The following is a 12,349-nucleotide window of genomic DNA, read 5'->3' on the forward strand; positions in this document are numbered from 1 at the left end:
GCACACAAAAGCTTCTCTTCTCTTGATATCTGATCCACATTCAGAGTTAAAAATAAATCAGGTGACTAATGTTGGTTCATGTAAAGTTTTCTCATTCCTTCTTCCTCCAGGGAAAAAAAATTAGCTCTTGGTCTACTGGTATGTTTTTAGTATAAGGACTTTTTGTTACTATGTGTGAATACAAGTTTTGGCATTTGGACCAGAAAGTGAAGAAGCTTGAATTCATTCTCAGTTCCCATGGGATAGAATTACAGAATTTGGGCCTGCCCACTGAAAGGGTGAGCCAATAACTACTGACAGGGAGGGGGCCTGTTCAGATGGATTACCCTGTTGTGTCCACTTGGGAGCCTCTAGCAGGGTGTAGCAATGCAAGAAGCATGAATTCCATATGGTGCCATTCATAAGAACAAAAGAACAGCTATACTGGGTCAGACTAATGATCTATCTAGCCCAGTATCTTGTCTCTCACAGTGGCCAGTGCAAAATGTTCTTGCAGCTGGAAGATTAGGAACACCCAGACCATGGGGTTGCATCCCAGCTCGTCTTGGCTAATATCTACTGATTGACCTATCCTCCATGAACTTATCTAATTCTTTTTTGAGCCCAGTTATACTTTTGGCCTTCACAACATTCCCTAGCAACGAGTACCACAGGTTGACTGTGTAGTGTGAAGAAATACTTCTTTGGCTTGTTCTAAACATGCTGCCTATTAATTTCATTAGGTGACCCCTAATTCTTGTGTTATGTGAAGTGGCAAATAACTTCCCTATTCACTTTCTGCACACCATTCATGATTTTTATCGTCATTTTATCCATGACATCCTCCCTTGTCTCTTTTTTAAACTGAACATTCCCAGTCTTTTTAATCTCTCCTTGTATGGAAGCTGTTCCATACTCCAAACAATGTTTGTTGTCCTTCTCTGTACCTTGTCCAATTCTAATATATTTATCCCTTTACTAATGGATCCTAACATTCTGTGAGTATTTTTGACTGCCACTGCACATTGAAAGGATGTTTTATTACACCACAATGTTTCTTGAGTGGTAACAACTAATTTAGACCCCATCATTTTGTATGGATAGTTGGGTTTATTTTTCCAGAGTGCATGACTTTGCACTTAACAACATTAAATTTCAGCTGCCATTTTGTCACCCTGTCATACAGATTAGTGAGATCCCTTTGTAATGCTTTGCAGTCACCTTTGGACTTAATTATCTTGAGTAATTTTGTGCCATCTTCAAATTTTGCCACTGCACTGCTTATCCTTTTTTCCAGCTCATTTATGAATATGTTGAACAGCACAGGTCCCAGAACAGATCCTTGGAGGACCTGGCTACTTACTTCTCTCCATTGTGAAAACTGACCATTTATTCCTGCCCTTTGTTTCTACCTTTTAATCAGTTACTAATCCATCAGAGGACCTTCCCTCTTATCCCATAACTGCCTATTTTGCTTAAAAGCCTTTGGTGAAGGACATTGTCAACGGCTTTCTGAATGTCTAAGTACACTGTATCCACTGGATCACGTGCTTGTTGACTCCTTCAAAGAACCTTATTGATTGATGAAGCATGATTTTCCTTTACAAAACCCATGTTGACTCTTCCCCAACATAGTGTGTTTATCTATGTGTCTAATGATTTTAGTTTCAACCAGTTTGCCTGGTACTTAAGTTACATTAGCCACCCTCCATTCATCTGGTTCAGAGGCAGATTTAAATGATAGGTTACATACCACAGTTAGTAGTTCTGCAATTTCACATTTGAATTCCTTCATAACTCTTGGATGAATACCATCTGGTCCTGGTAACTTATTACTGTTTAATTTATCTATTTGTTCCAAAATCTCCTCTATTGTCACCTCAGTCTTGGACAGTTTCTCAGATCTGTCACCTAAAAAGAATGGCTGAGGTGTGGGAATCTGCCCCAAATTCTCCACAATGAATACTGATCAAAATAATTCATTTAGCTTGTCCACAATAGCCTTGTCTTCCTTGAGTGCTCCTATAGCACCTCAGTCATCCAATGGTCCCATTGACTTTTTGGCAGGCTTCTTGCTTCTGATGTACTTAAAAAAATGATTTTAGCTTTTGTATCCTTAGGTAGTTTCTCTTCAAAATCTGTCTTAGCCTGTCTAATTATACTTTTACACTTGATTTGCCAGATGTTATGCTCCTTTCTATTTTCCTCAATAGGATTTGACTTCTAATTTTTAAAGGATGCCTTTTTGCCTCTAACCTCCTCTTTTACTCTGCTGTTTAACCATTGTGGTATTCTTTTGGTCCTCTTACTGTTTTTTTAATTATTTTTATTTGGGGTATACATTTTGTTTGAGGCACTACTATGTTGTTTTTAAATAGTCTCCATGCAGCTTGCAGGCATTTCACCCTTATGATTGTTCTTTTTAATTTCTATTTAACTAGCTTCTTCATTATAATGTAGTTCCACTTTTTGAATTTAAATGCTACTGTAGTGAGTTTCTTTGGTATTTTTCTTCCAACAAGGATGTTAAATTTAATTACAGTATTGCTATTACCAAGTGATTCAGCTATATTCATCTCTTGGACCAGATCCTGTGCACCGCTTAGGACTAAATCAAGAATTTCCTCTCCCGTTGTGGGTTCCAGGACTAGCTGCTCCAAGGAGAAATTTGTCTAGACATTTTATCTCTGAATCCCTTCCAGAGGTGACATATAACAATCAATATGGGGATAGTTAAAGTCTATTCAGGAACCCAAATTCTGTTGCATGGAGTTCATTGTATTGTTGCTTCAAAGGTGCTGGCAGGTTGTCTTCTCTCAGGGATATATTTATATTAGCTACACTGATACTATGTGTTCCTCACTTGCTTTTACCAGGCACAAGGAATGTGGTCCATCTTAAGTGTGCTTCCATGGTTTGTTTGTTTTTACTGGGACAAATTCCCACAAGATGGGGGAGAGGGGATTTTCGTTCTGGTCTGTCATTGTGCCCAACATGAAGTGGTCCTAGGTTCCTTTATTTTTAGTAGTATTCTTCATTTTTTTTCTATTTTGGAAATGCTTAGAGGCCCAAAGGTATCAGAGGGCTCAGCATTGGCCTGCTAAATCCAGGGTTGTGAGTTCAAACCTTGAGGGGGCCAGTTAGGGATCTGGGGCAAAAATCAGTACTTGGTCCTGCTAGTGAAGGCAGTGGGCTGGACTCAATGACCTTTTGAGGTCTCTTCCAGTTCTAGGAGATAGGTATATCTCCAATTTTTTTTTTTTTTTTTTTTTTAATCTTGCAGAGAAAATCATCACAAGATATAGTGGCTGGAAATTAAGTTCGGACAAATTCAATTTGGAAATAAGGCTTAATTTTTTTTAATGGTGAGGGTTATTAACCATTTGAACAAAATGCCAAGGGAAGTGGTGGATTCCTCTTCTCTTGAAATGTCCAGATCAAGACCAGGGGCCTTTCTGGAAGATGTGATTTAGTCAAACACAAGTTACTGGACTCAATACAAGAGTAAGTGGGTGACATTCTATGGTCTGTGTTATACAGGAGGCCAGACTAGATGATTCACTGGTCCTGTCTGATCTTAAAATCAATAAATCTGTTAAATCACAGCAAGGCACCACTGTGCTAGGGAGTGCACATAGTAAGAATCAGTCCCCGCTCCAAACAGTTTACAGTCTACATAGACAAAAGGGGTGTGTGTAAGAAAACAGTGGTGCACAGTGGGGAACTGACTTGCCCAAGATCATACAGCAGAGGCAGAGCTGGGAACAGATCCCAGATCACCTGAGTCCCAGTCCAGAGCCCTAGCCACTAAAACACCTACTGCTGCTCTAGTGAATGAGTGTCCACATTGCCACCATCACATTTGGCATAAGTTTACAACAGAGCTTTTTTTTTGGCGGATGATGATGACAATTCCTTTTGGCAGCAACTTCCAATGAAATTTGTTTTCATTCTGCATCAGAACAAAACCCAAACCTTTAGAACATTTTCACAAAAATGGAATTGTCTGTTTGCAGACTGAAACCTGAACTTTTTGATTTGGGAGAGTAAGTGTGATAAGTTTGCCAGTGATGGACACAGACTGAACATCCAGCCAGACTGTCTTAAAGATCTATGTGGAGATCGATTTGGGTGGTGCTCAGTCTGCAAGGAGGCTATGTCCCTTTGGGATTGGTCTCACTGACGGTGTAAGTGTATGTTTGTGTGTTATGTTCAAGTAAATGTGATCCTTCTATTTAAAAATATTAAATATTTGCTGCAAAGTCATTTTTTACTTAGCTTCCATTGACAATAAAGAAAACTGTTAGTGTAAGTTATTTTTCTTACTAAGTGTTAAAAGAAAGGCTGATAAATAAATAAGATAAAGGATACAGGACAGCTGGGTAATATTGATTATGAGTTCCAATAGGAATATATATTAATATTACAAAAGATATATAGCAATGATTTTTAATCAGTTTATCCTATTTCCTCATCTTTCCCTGAGTAGTTCAGCTGTTAATTTAATACCGGCACTAAGTCACTCCAATCAAATCAGAACACATCTCTTATACCGATACTGAGAATTTGGGAGACATAGTCCTGATATAACTCTTGCATAAATTCTCTCTGACATCGGATGAGAAAGTTTTCAATTTGGTACGGTCTCGGAAGATATGAAGTTGGTTCCCAGTACTGGGTCTTTCTCGCTGGCATTTTGCTATGAATTTTGTGTCTTCACTGCAGTCCACATCATGTTCAGAAAAAGCTGCCTGTGCTGATTTTCAGTGTACTTAGATCATGAGAGTTCTCTGTGTATTACACTTCCACTGAAGCTGTATAACTTGATAATCCTAAATTATAGTTCATACACTACAGTGCCATCATTTAGATTGCAAATGGGAAATGATGTCTTGTTTACATTAACCTACGGTAATATTACTCCTGTCAGTATAAAACCCTTTTAAAATATCGGCACCATGATCAGTGTTTGGGGTGGGGTTTTTTTCAATCTTCCAGAGCGATCTCACTTGTTCTAAGTGATGTCTCTATGATTAACCCCGGCAACTTCATTAGAAGCTGAGTTCTTCAGTGACGAACTAAAAAAAAACACAACAAAAAACAAACTTTTAATCTCCAGGGAGATTGTGGCTGAACAGCCTTGAATCCAAACATGCATTCTTCAGACACTGACATTGCTGAAAGAATTCAGTAAAATGGTCCATAGAAGGAATAAATAAATAACCAAGTGCTGTAACCATCCTCTCTTAGAAAAGAAAGCACCATGGCTATTCCAACCCCTGTAAATCTACTAATAAAAGACTCCAGCCTGCATACCCTTCCTCACATAAGTAGTTGTTACTCCTGCAAATGCAGACGGCTGCCAATAATCATGAGGCTGTTGTTTACTAATGGCAAATGACATACAATCAGTCAAATCCATATACATGGGAATAGAGCGAGTGTGTGTAGGGACAAAATCAGGTAAACCAAGGCAAAAAATAAGTTACAGATGGCAAGAAATGTTAGAGACAACAAGAAGGGGTTCTTCAAATATGTCAGACAAAAAAGAAAGATCAAGGACAGTGGCGGTCTGCTGTTGAGTGGAGAAGGTGAGCTGATAACAGAAGATGATAGGAAGGCAGAGCTTCTCAATGGCTACTTTCCTTCAGTCTTCTCACAAAAAAATAACATGTGATTGAACCACTAGCAAAGTTACCATAGACAATAAAGGGGAAGGAATGCAGATCACCTTCTGACCAATTTGAATGAATTCAGATCAGTAAGGCCGGATGCCATTCACCTCAGGGAACTGATGGAATTAGCTGAAGAAATCTTGGAGCCACTGGCAATAATATTTACAAACTCATGGATGCCAGGAGAGGTCCCAGAAGACTGGAGAAGGGCTAATGTAGGGTCCATCATTAAAAAGGGGGGAAAGGAGGAGCTGGAGAACTATAGATAGTCAGCCTGACTTTGATACCTGGGGATGCTACTAGAGCAATGTATAAAACATTCCATTTGCAAATACCTGGAGGATAAAGGGGTAATCACTAGCAGCCAGCATGGATTTACCAAGAACAAATCATGCCAAGCCAGCCTGATTTCCTTCTTTGATAGGGTAACTGATTTGGTGGATAGAGGGAGTGTGGTGGACCTAATACACCTGGACTTGGGCAAGGCTTTTGATATAGTCCCTCACGATAAGCAATCTGGAGAAATGTGGGCTTGGCAGAACTACTATGAAGTAAATATATAATTGGAGGGAGGTTTCAAGTGATGTTCCACAGGAATCTGTTCTGGGTTGGGTGTTGTTTAACATTTTTATTAATGACCTGGATGTAAGTATAGAGAGTATACTGATCAAGTTTGCAGATGACACTCTTGCTCTGGATTTGAGGGGTGTGTATACCCCAGAATGTGATTACGTTAATTGCAAGCATATTATGTGCATTCAGCCACCCTGAAGTATTGAAATAGAAGACCACATAGTTAAGGGTTAATTTGGAGACAGGCTTTCAGAAGCAAGGTCAAAACTAGCTACAGTTTCTGCTAATCAGAATGAGAGGAGGGGACAAACAAGTCAACAATTGAGACCAAAAACCTTGGTCGTTGGAAAACCTTGAGTCTAGACACCTCTGATATGAAAAGTTTATTGAAAGTTAGAAAAGTGATGATCCAATAGGGGTCATTATGACCTATGTGTTTTGTAGAAGTTAGTTATAAAAGATTAGCTAATAGAGTGTGCTTTGGAGCAGTCCTCTGAAGCCGTCTTGAGAGACATTTTTCCTGAAACCCTTTCTCCTCGGCGGATGAACAACTGGCCACTGTGAACCTACTGTTAATTACTCAATACCATTCCAGATGTTAAGTAAATATCTGGGAAATTCTAAACCTATTGCTTATATTTGTGTGTGCTTAAATCTAATAAACTGCCGTGTTAGATAGAGCATGCTGACTTGCATGAATTTTATCAGATGGAATTGCTGTGTTCCTGTTGGTTTATTCCTTATACCACCTGGAGTGAAATAGTTAAGTTGCCCCCACTGGGGGTTCTGAAAACCCCGGGTAACAACACAAAGCTAGGGAGGTTAACAACACTTTGGAGGATAAAGATAAAATACAGAGAGATCTTGATAAATTGGAGAACTGGGTTATAGACAATAAAATACAATTCAACAAAGAGAAATGTAAGGTGCTACACTTAGGGAAGAAAAACCAAATGCACAAATACAGGATTGGGGAAACTGGATCACAACTTCTATATGACTCAGCACCGTGATGCCATTGCAAAAAATACTAATGCAATTTTAGGTTGAATTAACAGAGGTATAGCATGCAAATCACAGAAAGTGACAGTATTGCTACATCATGGAATCATAGAATCATAGAATATCAGGGTTGGAAGGGACCTCAGGAGGTCATCAAGTCCAACCCCTTGCTCAAAGCAGGACCAAGCCCCAACTAAATCATCCCAGCCAGGGCTTTGTCAAGTCTGACCTTAAAAACCTCTAAGGAAGGAGATTCCACCACCTCCCTAGGTAACCCATTCCAGGGCTTCACCACCCTTCTAGTGAAAAGGTTTTTCCTAATATCCAACCTAAACCTCTCCCACTGCAACTTGAGACCATTACTCCTTGTTCTGTCATCTGGTACCACTGAGAACAGTCTAGATCCATCCTCTTTGGAACCCCCTTTCAGGTAGCTGAAAGCAGCTATAAAATCCCTCCTCATTCTTCTCTTCTGCAGACTAAACAATCCCAGTTCCCTCAGCCTCTCCTCATAAGTCATGTGTTCCAGCCCCCAATCATTTTTGTTGCTCTCCGCTGAACTCTTTCCAATTTTTCCACATCCTTCTTGTAGTGTGGGGCCCAAAACTGGACACAGTACTCCAGATGAGGTCTCACCAATGTCGAATAAAGGGGAATGATCACGTCCCTCGATCTGCTGGCAATGCCCCTACTTATACAGCCCAAATGCCGTTAGCCTTCTTAGCAACAAGGGCACACTGTCTACTCATATCCAGCTTCTCGTCCACTGTAACCCCTAGGTCCTTTTCTGCAGATCTGCTGCCTAGCCATTAAGTCCCTAGTCTGTAGCAGTGCATGGGATTTTTCCGTCCTAAGTGCAGGACTCTGCACTTGTCCTTGTTGAACTTCAGCAGGTTTCTTTTGGCCCAATCCTCTAATTTGTCTAGGTCCCTCTGTATCCTATCCCTACCCTCCAGTGTATCCTCCGCTCCTCCCAGTTTAGTGTCACCTGCAACTTGCTGAGAGTGCAGTCCACGCCGTCCTCCAGATCATTAATGTAGCTATTGAACAAAACCGGCCCCAGGACCGACCCTTGGGGCACTCCGCTTGATACCGGCTGCCAACTAGACATGGAGCCATTGATCACTACCCGTTGAGCCCGAAAATCTAGCCAGCTTTCTATCCACCTTATAGTCCATTCATCCAGCCCATACTTCTTTAACTTGCCGGCAAGAATACTGAGGGAGACCGTATCAAAAGCTTTGATAAAGTCAAGGAATAACACATCCACTGCTTTCCCCTCATCCACAGAGCCAATTATCTCCTCATAGAAGGCAATTAGGTTAGTCAGGCATGACTTGCCCTTGGTGAATCCATGCTGACTGTTCCTGATCACTTTCCTCTCCTCTAATTGCTTCAGAATTGATTTCTTGAGGACCTGCTCCATGATTTTTCCAGGGACTGAGGTGAGACTGACTGACCTGTAGTTCCCCGGATCCTCCTTCTTCCCTTTTTTAAAGATGGGCACTACATTAGCCTTTTCCCAGTCATCCGGGACCTCCCCTGCTCGCCATGAGTTTTCAAAGCTAATGGCCAATGGCTCTGCAATCACATCCTCCAACTCCTTTAGCACCCTCGGATGCAGTGCATCCTGCCCCATGGATTTGTGCTCCTCCAGCTTTTCTAAATAGTCCCGAACTAATTCTTTCTCCACAGAGGGCTGGTCACCTCCTCCCTATGCTGTGCTGCCCAGTGCAGCGGTCTGGGAGCTGACCTTGTTCGTGAAGACAGAGGCAAAAAAAGCATTGAGTACATTAGCTTTTTCCACATCCTCTGTCCAGGAGCGGCACCAGGGTTTTTGCCACCCTAGGCGGCAGCTCTCGTCCTCTGAGCATTCGGCGGCGGAGGTCCTTCCGCTTCGCGTCTTCAGGGCACTTCGGCGGCGGGTCCCGGAGCGAGTGAAGGACCCATCGCCGAATTTCCAGCGAAGACCCGGAGCGGAAGGATCCCCCCCCCGCCGCCGAATTTCCACCGAGGGCGGCAAAATGCCGCCCCCCCAAATCCTGCCACCCTAGGCGACTGCCTAGGTCACCTAGTGGAAGCGCCAGCCCTGCCTCTGTCACTAGGTTGCCTCCCTCATTCAATAAGGGGCCCACGCTTTCCTTGACTTTCTTCTTGTTGCTAACATACCTGAAGAAACCCTTCTTGTTTCTCTTAACATTTCTTGCTAGCTGCAACTCCAAGTGTGATTTGGCCTTCCTGATTTCACTCCTGCATGCCTGAGCAATATTTTTATATTCCTCCCTGGTCATTTGTCCAGTCTTCCACTTCTTGTAAGCTTCTTTTTTGTGTTTAAGATCAGCAAGGATTTCACTGTTAAGCCAAGCTGGTTGCCTGCATAATTACTATTCTTTCTACACATCAGGATGGCTTGTTCCTGTAACCTTAATAAGGATTCTTTAAAATACAGCCAGCTCTCCTGGACTCCTTTCCCCTTCATGTTATTCTCCCAGCGGATCCTGCCCATCAGTCCCCTGAGGGAGTCAAAGTCCGCTTTTCTGAAGTCCAGGGTCCGTATTCTGCTGCTCTCCTTTCTTCCTTGTGTCAGGATCCTGAACTCGACCATCTCATGGTCACTGCCTCCCAGGTTCCCATCCACTTTTCCTTCCCCTACTAATTCTCCCCTGTTTGTGAGCAGCAGGTCAAGAACAACTCTGCCCCTAGTTGGTTCCTCCAGCACTTGCACCAGGAAATTGTCCCCTACACTTTCCAAAAACTTCCTGCATTGTCTGTGCACCGCTGTATTGCACTCCCAGCAGATATCAGGGTGATTGAAGTCTCCCATGAGAACCAGGGCCTGCGATCTAGCAACTTCTGTTAGTTGCTGGAAGAAAGCCTCGTCCACCTCACCCCCCTGGTCTGGTGGTCTATAGCAGACTCCAACCACGACATCACTTTTGTTGCTCACACTTCTAAACTTAATCCAGAGGCTCTCAGGTTTTTCTGAAGTTTCATACTGGAGCTCTGAGCAGTCATACGGGTCTCTTACATACAATGCAACTCCCCCACCTTTTCTGCCCTGTCTGACCTTCCTGAACAGTTTATATCCATCCATGACATTACTCCAGTCATGTGAGTTATCCTACCATGTCTCTATTATTCCAGTCATGTCATAGTTCCTTGACTGTGCCAGGACTTCCAGTTCTACCTGCTTGTTTCCCAGGCTTCTTGCATTTGAGTATAGGCACTTAAGATAACTCGCCGATTGTCCCATTTTCTCAGTATGAGACAGGAGTCCACCCCTCTTGCACTCTCCCGCTCGTGCTTCCTCCCGGTATCCCATTTCCCCACTTACCTCAGGGCTTTGGTCTCCTTCCCCCGGTGAACCTAGTTTAAAGCCCTCCTCACTAGGTTAGCCAGCCTGCTTGTGAAGATGCTCTTCCCTCTCTTCATTAGGTGGAGCCCGTCTCTGCCTAGCACTCCTCCTTCCTGGAACACCATCCCATGGCACTTGTTAGGCCTCTGGACTACTATGTCCAATTTTTGGTCACCAATGTATAGAAAGGATATAGAGAAACTGGAAAGGATCTAGATGTGAGCAACAAAGATGATCAAAGGGATGAAGTGCAAGCCATATGAGCAAAGGCTGAAGGAACTGGGTATGTGCAGTTTGGAAAAGAGGAGATTAAGGGGGGACATGATAGTGGTCTTCAAATACTTGAAAGACTGTCATTAAAAAGATGGAGAAAAGTTGGTCTCTTTTGTCACAGAAGGCAGGACAAGAGGCCTGGGTTTAAATCACAGCACAGCAGATTTAGATTAAATCTCAGGAAAATCTTCCAAACTGTAAGAACAGTAGGACAATAGAGGAACAGACTGCCATGGGAGGTTGTGGAAGTTCTTCACTAGAGGTATTCAAAAGGAGGCTGGGTAGCCATCTGTCTTGGGTGGTTTAAACACAACAAATCCTGCACCTCAGCAGGGGGTTAGACTAGATGACCCTTGCAGTCCCTTTTAACCCTACAAATCTATGAATTGCTTTAAGTACCAGCCAGGGTTCCATATTTGAACAGTCCCCCTCTAGGTGGGATATATCTCGCTATCATCCAAAGACACTCATTCTTTGCTGTTGCTGGCATTGGAGTGAGACAGTTGCTGCCCCATATTTCTGCTCACCCTATTTACCAAATATTTTGGGTGATCTAGATTTTGTCTGAAATAGACCCAAAAGCATCAGCCTGGATGTATAGAAACAAGCCATTTTCCCCTCTCCAGACACGATTGAGAAAATATGTGGAAATAGTGAGGTTGGTGTTGGGTTCAGGGATACATTGCCAATAGCTTAACAAGTGGTCCATCCAATGTTTTAAAAAATCACTCCTGGAAATCTACTATCCTCAAACAGTGCACTAAACATTAGATCTATTACAGAATATTTCACTAGCTGATCTTATTCCCTTATTTCTCTAGCTAATGTATCTTCTGTTCTGTTTTTAGTTTCCTACAGTAAGAAATCTTTTCAGATATTTCCCTCTTTCCCCCCCCCCTCCACAAAAATGAACTGAAAATCATTTTTATCCCAAAGGGCTTTTAAACTATAATATATACACTTTACTCTCCCCTCCCTACTGAAATGCAGCCACCTCTGAAGTGGAACGTGGCAGCTGTCCAACAGCTCAAAGAACATTTTAAAGTGGAAGGAAGGGCAGTTGAAACTACTGGGTGAATTTAGATAAGAAGAACACAACTATCTAAACTGGAATTTGGCCAGGACACCAGAGCTAATCATCCTACTCTTGCAAAACTTATCCTGTGTCTTTTAATAAGCAAAAGTAATCAGAAGCATAATTTTGCATGTCATCCAATGAACTCCGCTCCCTAGTTCCAGGTTCAGAGGGAAGAGCATGGTATATTAAATTGCTAACACCACATGGACTTATCTTTGAGTTCTTCCATCAAAATACAAAGCAAGCCCAACCAGCTTTTCTTCTGAGACCTGGTAAGATCCCAGCCCCAAGTAGTTTGGCTGTAGGCTATAAGGCATTGAACTGTTATGACATTTGAGGCTAATGAGGGATACTCTTTAATCCACTGCTTTATACCAGTGTTATGACTGACACTGATTAGAGCCTGGCATGGGC

Source organism: Emys orbicularis, chromosome 5, assembly GCF_028017835.1.
Source record: "Emys orbicularis isolate rEmyOrb1 chromosome 5, rEmyOrb1.hap1, whole genome shotgun sequence".
NCBI lineage: Eukaryota > Metazoa > Chordata > Testudines > Emydidae > Emys > Emys orbicularis.